Genomic DNA, 18,597 nt, shown 5'->3' with positions numbered 1-18,597 from the left:
GAAAATTTCATGTTTGAATTTTGTTAATTATAAGTGAATTTTGTCAAATAGGACTTATGTGAGAAAATTTAGAAATGTGCTAGGCAAATGTAGGGTGGCCTATAAGTGCATGTTGTGAAAAGGGTGGGTTTGCATGTCAATTTACCCAAATTTAAGCATGATGGTCGGCCATGCTATGGGTGGAAACATGTTGCAAACATGTTTAGTTAGTGGGTATGTAGAAAAAAATAAAATAAGAAATATGGGTAATAAAGAAAAAAAAAAAGAGAATGGTGTGGGTGTACCCCCCATTGCCGTGAGTTGAGGGAGGGAAGAAAGAAAAAAATGTTCATCATTTTCTTTCACTTCTTGTGGCATGAAAATAAGAGAGTTTGAATGCTTAATAAGGAGGGAAGAAGGAGTGCTCATGTTTTCTTTCTTTTGCAATTGTCGTAACTAGAGGAAGAAGAGGAAGCAAGATTCGGCCAAGGTGGTCCTTTAGATCAAGGTATGTTCAATGATATTTTTTTTGGAAGTTTACACAACCTTTGGGTGATGGGTCTAAATACTATCTATCCCAAGGTTGGATTTGGGGTTGTTGGAGAGTTGGAAGTTGACAAGAAGCTTAAAAATTTTAGTTGATACCTTGATGCTATTAACATGTTAGTCGTATGGATGAACTAAGTTGCTTGTTATGTTAGCATGAAAGGGAAGATGTTAAGTCTTTTTGTTGGAGGTGCGAAGTTGGGACTAAGAAGGGAGGAGTATTCGCTAACATAGTTGAAAGGGGATGTTGCGATTTTAGAATTTGATTATGGGAGTGGCTATAATGGGCATAGAGATGTTGAACTTAAGAAATGTAGCAACATACAAATTTATATGATATCACAAATGGAGGTGAAGCTATGCTAGATTGGGAAAAAGGTTGATCAAGTGTGCATGAGAAAAATTTAGGTGTTTAGATGATGTTGTAGATAACATTATACATGTATATATATATTCGCCATCAAAGTGAGTATGTAGGTGATGTTGAGTCAAATTTTTGGTGCACAATCGGTATGTATATATATATATAAGTATGCCCATTCATGATGTTACCTTTAATCATGTATATAATCGACTAAATGGGTAATTAGTAAGAGGGTTGCGAATATGCAAATATACATATGCATGTGTAATTGAATTATAAATGTACAGCAAGATGATTAAACTAGTTTATTTATCTATTAAGCCCGAGAAGTTAAAGAAGGAGAAACAAGCAAGGGCAAAGCCAAGGACATCGAGTAGCGGGTCGGAACCGTTATACTCAACGCAAGGTAAGTCCTTAAGCACTTGTTGTGAGAACTCCTCGGATAGATATTTTTGAGTGATTCTCCTACTTGTTAATATGACCATATGTACAATTTGAATTTAGCAAATTGCTTTACCATGATGAATTGACATAGGGCACAATGTGTGCAAAAATTAAGTGGCACTATGTGTGCCGATTGGGAGGTTGAAGCATGAGGGAATCTCAAATGCACTATGTGTGCGATTTACTATGGCACTATGTGTGCGATTTACTATAGCACTATGTGTGCTATTTACTATGGCACTATGTGTGCGAACATAATAAGCACTATGTGTGCAACGTTTGGTTGTTGGTATAAATTGTGATGAATGAGGTAAGTGATTGAGCTATTAACTAAATATCGAATTTGAGGTTGTGCGGTGTATGCATAGATTTATCTAGTGCATCGTTGTTCCAAACTTGAGGAAATGGGTCTACATTGATTGGGCTGACTTGGCATTGAATTAATTGAAGGACTTGGCATGAGATCGAACCAAGAGTTTAAGAAACTGTAGCATAGTTGTTATGATTTGAAAGAAACAAAAAAAATGATTATTAATGTTGGATGGTAGAGTAGTGCTTATGACTTACTGAGTTATGTACTCATTTGGTGTGCTTGTTTGTTGCTTACCTAGGTTCTTGATCCATTTTGGTGTGCTCGAGACCGTCGTCAAAGTCATCACACCGCTAGCAACTTTTGGTACTTTCTTCTTAGTGGGTCTAGGAGAGCATTTTGGCATGTATAGGCTAATATGTTTTGTTGAAAATTTGGTATGTAAACTTTTAGCCATGCGAAAATGGCTTGTATGCACCTTGGCATGGTATCATGATCATTTTGTATGTTGTTCATTAAGAGATGTGGTAATGTTTGGAATCGATTAGCCCTTGGAATGGTTAATCGTGATTATCTTTTGTGCCATGTATGTTAAAAGGGCTAGTTGAATCAAGGAAATTATGAAGTAGGTAAAATCTACCTTAATGACAGAGGTTGACAGCTGCAGTGAGGTGGATGTGAAAATCACTAAAATAGTAGGAATGGAATTAAATAGTGAATAAATTAGGTAAATGAACCTTGATGAATCTATATTCATATGGAAGAAACGAAACGGTCATATGAGTTGTATGTTAAGAGATTTGTGGGTTTTCATGAAACAGGACCAGAACGGTTTCTGGATTCCCTGTTCCGACTTTGAAAATTCATTATAAATTAACCCGAGACATTTAGAAATCATGCCATATATTTATAGATTCCCTTTTGAGTCTAGTTTCTATAGAAACAAATGGCATCAGTATTGAAGCCCTTCACAGGGAGTTATTCAAGTTGCAACACACGAAGGTCAGCGTAGTCGACCCCTGTAACATGGGAGACTTTAACTAATAAACTGTACTAATTGGCTGGACCAAAAATTCTAGAAAAAAATATGTAGATGGACATATGAGTCTAGTTTCAGGGAAAAATTACAAAACTGATTTTCGAGTTGTAGAACTCAAGTTATGATGTTTGAAGCGACTAGTACACAGATTGGCAGCTTGTCTGGGAAATTATCAATAAGTGGTTTGAAGTTTGTTAACACCTCGTGTCCGACTCCAGCGACGGTCTCGGGTTAGGGGTGTTACAAAAGATATGATATTTCTATTACAATGGAATTCCAGAATAGATAAGTATTATTTTTCTTCTAGTTTTCTCTGAGAAAATATTTTTGAGTCTTCATTATTATTCTCTTATGAGTTATGTTCTCGGGTTTCTGTTGCGAGATCGTATTTAGGATTTTCTTATTGTCCTCATTGTGTGGATTATCTAACATGGCTCATCTTTAAAGTGCATTCTTTGATCTGTGATGATTATGTTTATTTGAAGGTATTTCTGGATTCGATAATAGGAATGTGGAAAATTCTAGTATTTGAATTTCTCTGATTTTCAGTGTAAAAAAAAAATTGTCATCGGCAAAGGCATAAATGATGGAAACTCAAGCTTGAAATGTGTAGTGGTTTTCTTTTCTCGGGTAAGCTTGACTAAGGTTAGTGAGTTTAATCAGAATATCTCCATTTTCTTGAGCTAATATAGTTGTGAGATCTTTTATTTGCATGACAAGAGAATTATGAATGAGTGCATGTACTTGGGTTGTAGTGGTGGACATCAACTCAATTGTTTATATCTTTGTCGAGATGTGAATTGAGGTATATGTATTTAAATGATTCTCTGGTATGGTGATGAATTTTTGTACAATCATGAGTATATAGATAGACGGATAGTTGGAATAAAGAAACTATGTTATCGAGAGTATGATACGGAACTATGTTTATTGGAATATTCTAACCGAATAATGTTATGAGTTAAAGTTGTTCTAAATAATTAGATTATCATGTTCGTGAAAGTTGAATGATCGATGCGAGTTAGAAAAGTTGGAAATAGTTGAAAGTAATATTAACTGAAGCTTTAGTGCTAAGTTTAGTTTGGATTAAGTAAAGAAGTTATGATTTTCAATAATGTACTAGTGAACTAATTGAAATATGTTTCATTAAGAGAATATAGAGAAAGCAGATATAATTACAGATGCTGAATGGAAAGAACTTTGCTTATTTTGTAAGAATGGTTACTCGATCGATCTTATTTGGTGATGGAAAAAAAAATCCGCATGATTCTTTCAGTATATACATAGTTCCTATTTGATAGATCAACTGAGCTATGTGTTCTGAGTGAGTAATACAAAATTTTGAAAACATGCTCTGGCAATGTGTCTTAAATTTCAAAGGCTATGGGAAAAAGATATGCGAGGCTGAAATCGATTTGTGACCTTGAGAAAATAGTGAAAGTGATTCATAAGATTTGGAAGCAACTTCTTCTGGTGAGATTTTCGGGGACGAAAATCCCTAAAGGGGGGAGAGTTGTAACAACCCATTTTTAGGGTTAATCAAAATAGTGGTTTCGAGACCACAAATCTGATATCAAAAACTTTATTTCACTATTATTTTAATATTTACGAGTTATTTGTGATTTAAAAAAAAAATTTTTTTGATATTGTGATTTTTTTTTATAAGCGAATTATTAAGTTCAAGTGGTTTTAGAAAATGAGGCATCGGGACCTCATTTCTATAAACTGAGTCGTAAATATTTTTATAAATATTTACGGAGTGGCAATAAGATGGTATTATAGTTTCGTTGAAAAAAATTTTACCGTTTTAGTGGTTAATTCGGTAAAAAGGACTAAATCGCGTAAAATGCAAAAGTTGCATGCTATTAGTAAAAGGGAGTTATTTGTCCTTGGCTTCTAAAGTGAGGGTCCTCAAATGGTAATTAACCCATTAAAGAGTTAGTGGATGGCAATGGTTTGGCAATATTGAAATTTTGGGTTGGCTTTAAGGTTAAATAAGTAAATAGTTAATAATGTTAAATAATAATGAAATAAAATAAAACATGCATTTTATTTCTTTTGTTTCTTCAGCCGTATATGAGAATAAAGGAAAGTCATTGAAGCTTCTTCAAGTTCGGCACTTGCATGCCTTGGTGGAGATCAAGTTAAGCCTTGTACGAGTCTATATCGAGGGAAAAATAGAGTTTCGGACTAGTCGATCCATTTCAACATTTTGACGATCGAGGTAAGTTCGGATGTATTAAGCATTGTTAAATTTATGCTTTTAATGCTTGATATTATATAAATTGTCTATACATGATTATTTTTATGATTAACGACTTATCGGCTAAAATGACACTTAGTGTGCGGTTCGAAATAGCTTCGGCTAAAAGTGGCACTTGGTGTGCAATTTGAGATAGCTTCGGCTATATTTATATAAATGGAACTTAGTGTGTAAAGTATCGAGGATGGCACTTAGTGTGCGAAACATCTAGAATAGCACTTAGCATGCGAGGTATCGAGTCTGGTACATAGTGTGCGAGACATCGAAGATGCAACGGCATTATGTATATGTATGAAATGGTAAGGATCAGTACAGGTATGTATAGAAACTCAAATTAATATGAAATCCATGAATGGTAAGTCCATAAGCATTGTGAAATGATGTTTTATTAATTTGGCGAATAATGATATATATTTATAAATGTATGGATTTTTTAATTAAAAGAAAGGAAGGTGTGGTAAATTTAGTTATTATCATTTTCTTACTAAAACAATTTTGGACAGCAGCAGCAGCAGTCCGACTTTGAAAGTACACCAAAAATAGTAGAAAGTGAGTTAGAGATTAAATAAAATATTGAATTGAATCTTATTGAGTATAGTTTCTTATAAAACAAACAGTGTAAGCAAAAGAATTTTATATTATGAGATATTTGAAGTTGTGTGAGATAGAGTCAGAACGATTTCAAAATCCCCTGCTCTGAATTGAGAAAATCATTACAAATTGTACAAAAATATTTATGGACTATAGTTTATATTCCTATAATTATTAATGAGTCTATTTGCAATAGAAATAGATGACAACATCATCCGAGTCTCGTACTATGAGATAATTATTTATTAGTAAAGAAAGGTCGAAGCTGTCGGGCAGCAAAACATGGGTGATTTTAAAGAATAAACTGTACTTATTGGTGAAACAAAAAATTGTGAAAATTTTATGGTAAAAAGATATCTCAGTCTAGTTTCAAAGAAAATTAGTGGAACTGAATTTAGAGTTCTGTAGCTCCAGATATAAATAAATTAGTGACTGTGATTCGAGAAAACAACTTGACCTGAACATAAGTAAAAATGTAAATATGGTTGTTTTACCTTGAGAAGCAAGTTAATAAATTGCTTATTATTTTCATATGAACTTACTAAGCTTTATAGCTTACTCCCCTTCCTTTTCATATCTTATAGGTTTATTTAGCTAGCTTGGGTTGGAGATCGCTAAAGCTTCAATCATACTATCAAGCTACCATTTTGGGTATATGTATTCAAATACTTAAGTCTATGGCATGTATAGGGGATTTATCTTTTGTAATTATGTCATTACTAATGTGGCAAAATGTGTTGGCCTATAATGGTTATAGTTCAATTTGTGTATAGCCATGAATGGTGGCTTATGTTGATTGTATGATTATGCATGTGCTTATATCTGGAGATGAGGCTTGTGATCGTGTATATGTAATGAGTTATATTGTTGGTCGTGAATGCTTGAGAGTTTAATTGAGATGAGATGATGTGTTGATAACTAAGGCTTAAATGTGTGATATGGGAGTAATCTTATAAACTTTGATGCATGAGAATTAGTAAATTTGAGTTTGACTAAGCATGATGTTTTAAGTATGTAAAATATGATATGAGGTTACCATGATCTTGTATTGTTTGTGGATGATTGAATGTTCAAATGTTCTATGTTAATGGTCAATAAAAGTAAGCATGTGAGTTTGTTATTGAGGGTGGCAATTGGCGTGGAAAATAGCCTAAAAATTGTCCTCACGGGTAAACACAGTGGCATGTGGCTAGGCCGTGTGTCACACACGGCCTGTCCTCATGGGCGTATAGTTTGGCCGTGTGTCCCCTGCATCATGTACTTTACTTTCGAATTGGCCACAGGGGCTGTAACACGGCCATGTGTCTCAGCTGTGTGAGGGACACAAACTGGAGGCACAGGCGTGTGCCTTGGCCATGTGCCCTTATTTTTATGATGACGTTAGAAACAAAGAGTTACACGAGCTAAGGACACGGGCGTGTCCCGAGCCAGACCGACGTGTGACCTTGTTCCATGATGAAATTTTCTAAGTTTTCCAAAAGTTTCTCAAGTTCTCTGTTTAGTCCCAAACCACCCCCGATGTATGTTTTGGGCCTCATAGGCCCGTATAAGGGATGTTATGCATGTGTATGAAAAGTTTTAATTTGGATGAAATTTTATGGCCTGGTTTTGTATGAATGTTTTGATGTATGTCCGGTAATGCCTCGAACCCTGTTCCGACGTCAGATACGGGTAAGGGGTGTTATAGGTACATTGCATGGACGGAAATATGTGAGCTGATGGTTCAACTCTTCAAAGCACCTCTTCGTGGACTTGAATGGCCAAAGATCAGCTGCTGGTTCTTCTTCCCAAAGTGGCCAGCTAACTCTCCAAAGCTATCTTGAAAGCTTTCACACCTGCTGCACATTCTGTTCACATTGCAAAACTGCCTAGATTTTTATTTTCACACACACAAGTCTATTTGCATTTGGTTTCAAACTTGGGTTACCATTGAAAAACTCAAGCTACCCATTTAAAGCCCTTAAAATATTCAGCTGATCAAGGAGCTTCAATTAAAGCCATTCCAGCACCTAGGCCAAATTTACCAAGTCATTTTAGCACCCATTTGACTTCATTAATTTCCAATTGAATGATCACCTTCTAGATGTTGTCTATTGATGTTTTTCAAGATAGGAAGGTTCTAGGGATGTCCAATAAGCTTCAAGGAAATTTTTGGCCTTAATTAACCATCCATTCAGCTCACTCTTTTGGGTATACGGCTGCCCTTTGTAAACACTATAAATACTTAGCTGATTTCATGTAAAAAGGACTTTTAACATTTTGATTAATGAAACATTATTTCTGTGAGTTTTACTTCCTCTCATATCTCGTACAAGTTTTGAGAACTTATCTAGTTGTGCTAGTGGCTTCTACTGAGCTTGTTTTAGAACTTATCACCGTATTGGTATGGTGTTCTCCTATCCAGCTATTCCATCCATCACCTTAAACAATATAGGAACCGGGGTGACTCTCCTTAGTGTTGAACCACTCCTGCAGTTTAAGTTCATTTTTCCATCTCCATATTCTTTCTTTATTTCCTTGTTATTCCAAAACGAGCCGTCCGCATATCACCTATCTTTGTTTCTCCCCAGCCGAACCTACCTTCATAAAGTTAGCCCATTTTTTAACTCCATTTTGTTACCTTCAAGCCTACTAAGCCAATTCCAACAACTTGTCCATTCTTGAGAACGACTCTTCTCGAAGATGATTGGGCAACCTTTGTGAACTCAACTCCTTCAACAGAGCTGAATCACGTCAGTCAAGGATCATTATCACACTATCAAACATTATTTTGGTACCTTTTTACATTTTGAATATTAAAATATGGCATGTATAGGCTAGAAGTATTTGGATATGTTTTGTAATGTATATATCATGCCATGTGATATGGCTAGTTTGTGGTTGAACTTATGGTTTGATTTTGATATATGATATGTGATGCAAATTATGCTTATGTGATGTGTTTATGAGTGACCAAATAAAATGGTCAATTCTGTTAAGTTTTGGAATGTGCATATTTGAGAAATTAGTAAGTTTATAGCATGTGATTGAATGAAGTAAAATGAGGTTATGAAACAAAAGTTTAGATATGATTTTGTCTTATGTTTTGGCATAATTTGATATGACTATTAAGCATGAAATTGGTTGATAATGTTATGGCATGATTGGTGTAAGTTTTGTTATTGAAATTGGTTGAAATTATAGTGCAAATATGCTTGGTTGATGCTTGTAGGTTTAAACCAAATTGGGTGGCTAATTGGCTTTTCAAATTGCCTATTCTTTTTTGCATGGGCAGAGATACAGGCATGTGGCTAGCCATGTGACCCAAGTTAGTTTCGACCATGGCCAAGGCACACGGGCATGCCTTGTGGTTGTGTGATTAGGTCAGTATCAATGCCCTGTTTTGACAAGGCCTAGACACGCAGGCGTGTCTAAAGCCGTGTAAGGCACACGGCTTGTTACCATGGGCGTGTAACCTGTGCAACTTTGAAAAATTTTTATGAGCTCAGTTTAGTCCCGATCCCTTTTTAATGCATGCTTAAGGTCTCAATGATCTATATAAGGGACACTACTGTGATGTATGACTACAATTTCTGAATGAAGTTTATGAATTATTCGTAAAATATTTCGATTGTCCGGTAACGACTAAAACCCTAGTCCAGCGACGGATGCGGGTTAGTGGTGTTACAACTTATCTTCTAACCTCACAATCCATAATGGTTTGGGGTAAAGGTGTTTATAGATGGACAATACCAATTTTGGTTAATTCTCACCTTGATGGCTTTCTGGGTTTGTCAGACCTCGGGTTTGTTTCACATTCTTCCTTTGCCAAACAGTTGGTCTATTGAGTAACCCTACAAAATAGTTAATAGATCATACCTCTACTCGCTAATCCCCTATAGGAGGATTAGTTCATCATGTATTTCATAAACAATATGGAGTTGATGTAAAGAGAAAACATGATAAATGGATTAAAGTGTAGAGTTTAAGAAAACACCTGATTTGTATTAAAGATGAAAAACAAATCCACAGAGTTTGATGATCTCCTCAAATTAGATCTCTTAACAAAGAAGAACTGAAAATAAATTCTATAAACCTAAGCAAGAAAGAAAACTAAACTAAGTTTAAGAGGGAGAATCTAGGATAAGCGAATGATATATATAACATGTGCCAAAGGAGCCTATTTATAGATTCTAAGTGGCCGTTGACCTTAACCCTAGGTTAGTTGACATTCTTGAGCTTTTAGTTTGATTGTGGAGACAAAAATGCCCCCATCTCATATTTAATTTTCATTCTAGAGTCGATATCATGACACATCAGGACCTGTGTCGTGACATGGGAGTTAGTATGGTCCTCTTGAGCTATCTTCAGGGGGTATGTCGCGACACCCTCAGGCTATGTTGTGACATTTAAGGCGGTCTTGAGATTTCTCCATTCTTCTCCTTATGTTGCGACATCAATCATCTCGTACTGTGACATAACGATGAATGTCAGTTTAGTATACCTTCTAAAAGTCTCTTGCACACTCACAAAGTGCATTATCTCACCTTTAGGCCATTCGACCCTTAAGGTCAATAAAAGACTCAATTTGCGCATTTTATTAACTTATTAAAAACTTAAGGAAACATAATGCAAACCTATTGAAAATGCTTGTTTTTATGCTCCTAAAGTGAGATAATTAATTTAATCTGGTACACCAAATTACAGCAGATCAAACACCCCCGCACTTAATTCATTGCTTGTCCTCAAGCAACATAAACATAAGAACGAAATAAAAGTGATGACCATTGAGCAAATATGATACAAGTATTGACTTTGGAGTACATAACTTAGGCATTTCACATTCACTAATAACTTTAACATGATGAATAATTGATTTACCACTTTTGAGTTCAAACATCTAAGTTCGGTATGTTACAAAGTATACAAGTATTAAGGGTCCCAACTATAGGGATCCATAAATAAATCATACAAGTAATTTGATTATCCAAACAAAATACAAATAATCATTTATGCGTATGTTCATTATGATGTACATTTATGTACAAGGATATTTAGGTCACATAAGACTTTTCAGCTTGTAACGTTCTTTATGAATTATTATTTAATTAAATAATAAATTTCAAAAATGAAATTAAATTAATTGGTCATTATGAATCTGTTTAAAATAGACATTAAATATTTTTTCTCAAAGATTTTCTTACAATAAAGTTATGATGATTTTAACGAATTAAAATTGGATTGAGAAAATTAATTAATTAAAAATTAATTAATTAAAATTAATTTAATAAATAATGTCTATTTCGATAAATAGAAAAAACATGTATTAGATTAGATTAAATTATAAAGTGACGAGTTAAAAGTCCAAGAAGCACATATAATTGGACCTAATATAGGAGAGACCTAAATCCCCACCATAATACATATGAAGGGAGACACACCCAATTAGCCGCCTTTTTCTCCTTGTTCAACTAGGGGATTGGTTTTTTTCCTATTAAATACGCATTAAATGCATTTTACTAATTCAACTAGGGTTTCACTTCTTCTCCCTATAAATAAATGGCTCTACTAGGATTTAAAATATAATAAGTTACACACAACTTTTGAGATATTATTATTCTATCCCAAAATAGTGAGAATTTATTTCTAAGTATAAATTCTATTTTTCAGGAATAACAATTCTACTGGTTTTTATAAGAGAGATAGATTTACTTTCCTACTAAAAGTAAGAACATTATTTTTGGTTTTGTGTTTGATTCATAATTGTTTGAGCCTACACTAAAAGTAATTTGTGGTATAAGAATAGCAAAGAAGATTGTTCGATTGAAAGTCGAGAACGTCTAGGCTCCGTCTCGCTCAAAGCACAAGTGTTATTTTAAGAAAAAAGTTTATTACTATAAATATCACTAATTGCCTGGGTTCTCAAAATTTTATTTTTCACAGTGTTAGAAAATCATTTTCGAACCAGATTTTTTTTCCAACACTCTCATTGAGTCTAACTCATCCTTCATCCCTCAATTACCTCAAGTATTTCTTTCACACCACCCATGGATTCCTTGAGATTGATCACCTAACCTTCCAAACCTGACAGCAAATCCATCAATCTACTATTTTTTTTGGACCTCCCATGGGTATCAATTGAGACATTCTGCTCGTTTCCGTATTTCGTCATCTCAATCAATGCCTTCAAACACTAGCTCATATACCAAGTATCACAAGGTTAGAATTTTAGTTTGGCAAAATGCACAACCGTAGGTAATTTCTTGGGTTCAAATCCACATAATTCATGTAACACCCCACACCCATACCCTACACCGAGACGGAATACGAGGCATTACCTACCTTGAACACATGCATTCCTACATTCTGAATCAGCAATGTAACAGCCAAAATTTTGACCTTATTCGGAACGGTGGTTTCGGGACCACAAATTTGTGTCAAAAAAATATTTTAATGTTATTTTCTGTGTTTATTTTGTGTGAATTTGCATGTGTGAAATTTTCGTGAATTAATTTTGTTGTTTGAGTGCTCAATTAAATAAAAGGGCTAAATCGCGTAAAATGAAAATTTGAAGGTTAAATGTGAAAGTGCCTAATTGTTGTTGTCTTTATAATATGAAGCAGTTATAATGCAATTAAACCATAATTATATGTAGCGGACGGTTGTAACCTTATGATATAATGGTTTCATAATTATAATAAAGGTTAAACATGTAAGTTAAATAATATGTTAATATATGTTATAATATAAAATAAAATACAAAAGCCATGCATCATTTTTCTTTAAGTGCCGAAACATCAAATAAAAAGAAAGAAAATAGTTTGAGACATTCGGCAATTTGAAAGCTAAATCAAGGTATGTTTTATTTTCGGTTTTTGATAATTTTTACGTTTTTGAGATCGTTGCTTCAAATACTACCCGACCCATGCTTAAATTTCTGATTTTGATGAATATTTTGAGTTATGCCATTGATGAATAATTGTGTTTTGTGACATTTGATGATGAATTATTGAAGATATGTTTTCGGTTAGTATGTTTTGCATTGGAAATTTTGACGAATTTGAGTAATTAGGGCTAAATTGAAAAATAATAAATTGAGGGACTAAAATGTGAAATAAATGAATTGTGTGGGCTTGTATGGGCTGTAACGCCCAAATTTTTAGGTTTTCTGTGATTTTTTTATTTTTAAAATTTGTGTGTGTTCTGGTTGGTTAAAATATATATTTTAGTAGGTTAGTGGGCCTTTGGAAGGCCCAAACTTAAGTTAAATCCGTGGTAGTCTTCGGAATTTTAATTTTATGAACAGGTGATGCAATTGCCGTTTGGGCTTTTAAGAGTAAAAGGGTAAAAGATGACAGAAAAATGAGTGTGGTGTAGTGGCAAGGTGGCTCCACTTAGGGGACGAGGAAGTGACGCCATAGAGGAAGCAAGGGGTCTAAGGTTCAAGTCTTGGCTCTTGCAATATATTTTGGTTTTTCTTTTCAATAAATCTGGAAGCAAGTAGGTGCGCTTTAAAGTTTAATGTGTTAGATTTATGACACAAATGAGTTGATGGCCTAGTGGTGGTGGCGTGAGTTGGCATGTGAGAGGACTTTGATTCGAATCCCTTGGAACGCAAAGGTTGATTATTTTGCTATGTTGGGACGGCAAGAGTTGGTGTTGGTTTTAAACTCTGGTGATGGAGGGATCCCACATCGGGAAGCTAACATAAGAGTAGACGGAGAGCTGGCTTTAAATAGAGCAAACCATGAGGAGAGTAGGCATACCCTTCTTGGCTGATCCCTTTCGCTTTGTGGCATGCTCATTTCGGTTGGGTGTCAGCTAAGAGTGTTTGGAGCGTGGATTAATTGCAGTCTCCTAATAGGTGTGTATTTCTCATTACTCTAGTAGTAGGACGGCTATTTCGGGCCGCGATGGGCTGAAATGGGCCATGTGGTCCTAATGGGTCCGTAGGTCTAAGTGGATAAGTTGTAGAATTACTAAAATACCCCTGTAGGGTAGGACTTCTGATTTACCACTGGAGGGTAAAATGACTATTTTACCCCTCGTGCGTAAATGACTAACTTGTGCGATGGTTGGATTAGTTGACGTGGATTTATGTTAGTTATCGTTAATTCGTAAGTCTAATGTGTTAGTGATTGATTGTAGGATTATCGCGTGGGAGATATCGTCATCAATCGTCATCAACCAGGTGTGTAAACGATACCTCCCTTAGATGAATCAAGAAAAGTGAAATATCAAACGTTGTTATTTTAGTGAACTCATGACGTCGAAAGCCGTGAGACGATTGTTAATGAATATAGTGCATTTGGATGATTAGAGTACAAAGTGTGCATTTTCGTGTACAACGGTATTTTTGGGCTTAATGGGCGGCAGGGCCAACGGCCAGCAACGGCCCACTTTGGTAAAAAAGGTAAGTACTTCTGATTACTTGGTAAACGTTAGAATGAGCATGAAACCTTAGCAATAGGTAATAATTACTGAAATACCCTTATGCATGCAAAATTATGATTTTACCCCTAGGGTTATTTTTTTCTGAAAAGCATGATGTTCTGTTTATGTATACGTATGCCATGACATATTATTTCTGTTGCATGGGACATGGGTTTATATTGATGGAGGAAGCATTCTGGTAGCCTCGCTACAATCTGGTGGCCTCGCCATATATATATATATATATATATATATATATATATATATGTTCTGGTGGCCTAGCCACAATATCTGTATCTGGTGACTTTGTCACAATATTTGGCAGCCTCACTACAATTTTTGTGGTGTGTAGCGGTTGGGTGGGTCGAGTAGTCTCCCCACATGGTGTAAGGCTGGTACGGGGGTGTTATGGATAGCTCTGGGTTGGGATTTCTGCTTTCATGATATATTTGTTTTGTATCTGCTATGGACCTATGGGTTTCATTCTGATTTCTGTACTGGGCCAAGGCCTAGATAAGTCTGACTCTGAGGTTTGATCTGTTTTGGGCTATTGTTGGGTTATGTTACACACTGAATTTACCGAACTCACCCTTTATTTTCATCTCTGTAGGAAATCCCCAACCATAGTGGGCTTGGAGCTGTGAGGGATTCGAAGTGGCCACATCATCTGTAAAATCGGTTTTTCTAAGTTATTTTATTTTTATTATTTTTATATTCTAATTTAATTTTGGGTTTTAAGTTGTAATAAGGTCGCTATTTAAATTTCTTTTTCCGTTATGGTTTTATTTTTTGATAATATTTATACTATGACGAAACTGCTAGTGTTAGGCTGAGCGGGCTTTCAAAATTAATGAACGTTTTCAAGACTTAAGAAGCACAACAAATAGATAGCCTAAAGATTGATAAACCGGCTTTTCATTCAACCGCTGTTTTTACAAAGACCACCCTAATCACTTAAATCAGCGAATGCATACTAAGCCGTAAGTTTATGTGACACGTCAGATCTGGCCATAACGTTTGGGCCAGGTTTGGGGTATTACATTTAGTGGTATCAGAGCCAAGTTACAATAACTCGGCTGTGGAACGGGTCTAAAAACAGGAGTTTGTAAAGAAACATTGAATAAAGGTTTTCGAAAATCATTTTTTTTGGAACTTGATTATAAATTGTTTTCGAGAATGTTTCCAATATTTTCTCTTTACAAATAGATGATTTTAAAGATTAAAATCAGTTTTCTAAAATTAGGTTTTTTTAGAAGGTGGCACACCGAATCTCTGGCCCAAGTCTATAAGTTTTCTGAGCCTTTCTGATTGTTTTTGAAATATCTGTGATATGCTTGTACAAAACCTTATCATGGTACTTTAGTTAGGGTAACACTGGAACTATAGAAACTCTGATAAGTAGACTGAGACTGTAGCTAGGCTACCGCAAAAGGAAGCAAAATCAAACTCTGAATTACTGTTATTCATAAGACATCTATAATAAACACTGAAATATTAAACTGATTCACAGAATTCTTAATCAGACAATACGAAATGAGTACACGAGCAGCTCATGGAAGAGGCCGTGGACGTGGCCGAGGAAATGCTCAGGCTGAATCTTCGTCTTCAGGACATGTGCCGGCAGCAGATGCACTGGTACCACCGGCAACGGAGGTAGAGTCTCATGATTGAGGTGCCGGGGATGATGCTCTGTCCCAGGCAATGCTCCGAGTTTTGGAAAGGGTTGCTGGTGTAAGTACAGGAAATGAAATTTTGGGATCTATTTCTGAGCGACTCCGGGCCAATGGAGCAGAGATATTTAGGGGCGTATCTGGTATAGCTCCAAATGTGGCTGAGTATTGGTTAGAAGCCACAGAGCGGATTATGGATGATCTGGACTGCTCTGTAGAGCAGAAGCTGAAGGGAGCCATATCGTTACTCAGGGATTAGGCTTATCAGTGGTGGCTCATGGTGAGAGATGGAACTCCTGCTGACAGTATAACTTGGGAGCTGTTTAAGATAGCCTTCAAAGGAAAGTATGTTGGGGCTAGTTATGTGGACGCTGACCGGAAAGAATTTCTGAACCTAGTCCAAGGGAGTAAGTCAGTGGCTGAGTATGAGTCTGAGTTTCTAAGACTGAGCCGATATGCTTCTGGGATTGTCATTATAGAGTATGAGCGTAGCGTACGCTTCAAGGATGGTCTGAGAGATGAACTTAGGCTGTTGATTGCTCTGCAGAGGGAGGGTAACTTCATTGTTTTAGTGGTGAAAGCTAAGATAGATGAGGAAGTGAAGCATATAGAAAGACAGAATTGTGAGAAAGATCGGAACCGTTTTAGGAGAGATTCAGGACTTTTAGGTGGTATGAACAGGAATGTTAAGAAAGCAAGGGTAATGGAGCCAGTTCGAGCAGTACCGATGAATGCTGTTAGACCGCAGGGTTGTATGAATTGTGGGAAGATGCATATGGGCGAGTGCTGGAAATGTTCTGGTGTTTGTTTCCGATGCGGATCTATAAAGCATAGGGTTTAGGATTGTCCCCAAGAACCAGATCAGGTTCAAGTTTTAGAGCAGAGGGTCGCTCAACTAGTGAGGGGTGGACCATAGTTTTCGAGAGGACGTGGGCAAGGCAGAGGTGGTAATGGAAACGGTGAGGAAGAGGAGCGCCTGGCAAGGGTGCTAGATTTGCTGAGGCTCGTCAGCCGGCGTTGGTGTATGTAGCTCGTTGCCGAGAGGAGGGTGATGCACCTGACATCATAACTGGTACGTTTCTAATTTCTAGTATGCCATACACTGCGTTGGTAGATGTTGGATCTACCCATTCATATGTTGTATGTGCTATATCTAGGTCGCTGGGTATGCGCTCTGATGAGACCGTGAGTAGGGTATCTATACTAAGTCCTTTGGGTCACTCGGTTAGGGTAGATAAACTGTATAGAGATGTGCCTATAGAAACTCAAGGAAAAGTTTTCTCTGGAGATCTGATGGAGCTACCTTTCGGAGAATTCGATCTCATTTTGGGAATGGATTGGCTTGTTAAGCATAGGGCTACTCTGGATTGTGCTGCTAAGCGAATAATGTTAAAGACCACAAAAGATGAGAAGGTTGTGGTGATAGGCGAGCGTAGGGATTATCTGTCTAATGTGGTGTCAGCATTTAGAGCTGAGAAGTGGATTCAAAAGGGATGTGAGGCTTATTTGGCATTTGCAAGCCAATCAAAAACTGAGGATCTGACAGTGGATAAAGTTAGAACCGTCAAGGATTTTCAAGCTACTTTTCCAAAGGAGCTTTCGAGTTTGCCCCCGAACCGAGAGGTTGAGTTTGGAATCGACTTGTTGCCTGGAATGGCATCGGTGTCCATTGCACCTTATAGGATGGCACTGAAGGAGTTGGTGGAGCTGAAAGCCTAAATTCAAGAGTTATTGGATAGAGGCTTCATTAGACCAAGTGTGTCTCTGTGGGGAGCACCAGTGTTGTTCGTAAAGAAGAAAGATGGGTCAATGCAGATGTACATCGATTATCGGCAGTTGAACAAACTGACGATTAAGAACAAGTACCCATTGCCAAGAATTGATGATTTATTCGACCAACTTAGAGGAGCTTCAGTATTTTCCAAAATTGACCTTCGATCTAGGTATCGTCAGTTGAGGGTTAAAGAGGTGGATATTCATAAGACGGCATTCAGAACTCGGTATGGTCACTATGAGTTCTTGGTTATGCCATTTGGGTTGACGACCACACCTGCTGTGACAGCCCTAAATTGACCCTAGTCGGAAACTGGTTTCGGGACCACAAGAACGAGTCATAAAAATAATTAACCATTATATTTGATGCTTATTATATGTATATAGGCATGTGTGAAAATTTCATGTTTGAATTTTGTTAATTGTAAGTGAATTTTGCTAAATAGGACTTGTGTGAGAAAATTTAGAAATGTGCTAGGCAAATGTTAAAGTGGCCTATTGATGCATGCTAGAAAATGTTGTCCTTGCATGTCAAAATACCCAAAACTTGGGATGGTGGCCGCCATGCTATGGGTAAAAGGTATTATAAACATGTTATGTTAGTGTTTCATGGGAGGAATGATAAAATAAGGAGCATGGTAATAAAATAATGAAAAGGAAAATGATGAAGAAAAAAAAAGAAAAAGTTCTCATGTTGTTCAACTTGGCCGAATAGAAGAAAGAAAAGAAGGAAAGAGCTTGGAGAAAATCGGCTATGGTGGTTCACTAGACTAAGGTATGTTGATGTTGTTCCATGAGATTCATGCATGTTTTTAGTTGTTAGCTTGAGTTCTACCTAGCCCATGGTTTAAATCTTTCCTATGAGATGGAGATGAGATTCGGCCATGGGTGTTGTCTTCTTGGTTGGTGTTTCATGTTGTGGTGATGAGGCATGAAGATGAGTTAAGTTTTGGCTAAGGTGGACTTGTGTTGATGTCATTTGCATGCTAAGTCTGAAGCTTTGTAATGATACATGTGATGGTGATTGATGACTCTTGGATTTTCTTTTTAGCATTTTTGAGTTAGACATTAAGTTCTTTGTTTAACCCATGACCAAAATTGAAATGGTATGGTGTCTTGATGCATTCGGCCATGGTAGGAAGTAGATGAGAATTGGTAGTAAGGTGAAGTGCAAATTTTAGTACTTGATTACTAGTGTATATATGT

The sequence above is a fragment of the Gossypium arboreum genome, chromosome 10, assembly GCF_025698485.1.
Source record: "Gossypium arboreum isolate Shixiya-1 chromosome 10, ASM2569848v2, whole genome shotgun sequence".
Lineage (NCBI taxonomy): Eukaryota > Viridiplantae > Streptophyta > Magnoliopsida > Malvales > Malvaceae > Gossypium > Gossypium arboreum.
This window is presented reverse-complemented; position numbering follows the sequence as displayed.